The sequence below is a fragment of the Microtus ochrogaster genome, linkage group LG3 (genome assembly GCF_000317375.1).
Source record: "Microtus ochrogaster isolate Prairie Vole_2 linkage group LG3, MicOch1.0, whole genome shotgun sequence".
Taxonomy (NCBI): Eukaryota; Metazoa; Chordata; class Mammalia; order Rodentia; family Cricetidae; genus Microtus; species Microtus ochrogaster.
The window spans coordinates 36,249,050-36,250,145 of NC_022029.1; the positions used below are offsets into that span (position 1 = coordinate 36,249,050).

The following is a 1,096-nucleotide window of genomic DNA, read 5'->3' on the forward strand; positions in this document are numbered from 1 at the left end:
CACCTGTTGACACACAGTTGGTTGGGTTCCATCTCTCGGATATCGTGCATAACCCTGCTAACAACATGTGTGCGATTATCTCTTTAAAATCCTGCTTTCAGCCGGGCAGTGCGGTGGTGGTGCACACCTTTAATTCCAGCACTTGGGAGGCAGAGGCAGGTGGATCTCTGAGTTTGAGGCCAGCCTGGTCTACAAGAGCTAGTTCCAGGACAGGCTCCATAGTTACTGAGAAACTCTGTCTCAACACCCCCCCCACCCGCCCAATTTCCCTTTTGTGCTCGCTTAGGCAGCACATATACTAAAATTGGAACAATACAGAGAAGATTAGCATGGCCCCTAAAAAAAAAAAAGGAAAGAAAAATTCCCAGCTGTACCATTTTACATTCCCATCAAAGGTTCTTATTTCTCTACATCGTTTCCAGCACTATCTTCTGGGTTTTATTTGGTAGTGGTTACCCTGATGGGGAGAGGGAGTCTCTCACTGTGCTTTTCCCCAATACTTAGTAATGGTTAGCACCTTTTCACAGCCCCTAGACCACGTGTATGTCCTCATTAGCAAACTGTCTGTTCAAGTTCTGAGCTGTTTTTCCTTTGTTGTTCAATTGTCAAAATTCTTTATATGTGTTATAAATATTAAACCTTTTTAAATTTTTTTCTTAATTATGTATGCAGTATTCTTCCTGCATGTATGCCTGCAGGCCAGAAGAGGGCCCCAGATCTCATTATAGATGGTTGGGAGCCACCATGTGGTTGCTGGGAATCGAACTCAAGACCTCTGGAAGAGCAGCCTGTGCTGCTAACTTCTGAGCCATCTCTCAAACTCCAATATTGAACTTTTAATGGGTATATGAGTTAGAATATTTTCTCTCATTCCATAGGTTGCCTTCCCAATTGATTGTGAGTGTGCCTATGATGAGATTTATCTTTTTAACCAATATCAAGGGTTTTGGGGAGGAAGATTATATCTGAGAAAGATTCTCAGTAATGGTTATGAAAGGAAGCAAGGACTATGTACTGAAGATGATCATATAAGCATATTCAATTTTTTAATTTTATCAGTAGGGTGTTTTGTCTACATGTATGTCCTCCCTCCCTC

At 41.9% G+C, this 1,096-nt stretch overlaps 1 pseudogene; it reads left to right on the top strand.

Moving 5' to 3' along the window:
* Positions 1-274: 274 nt before the first annotated feature.
* LOC113457636 lies at positions 275-373 on the top strand (annotated as a pseudogene).
* The last annotated feature ends 723 nt before the right edge of the window (positions 374-1,096 follow it).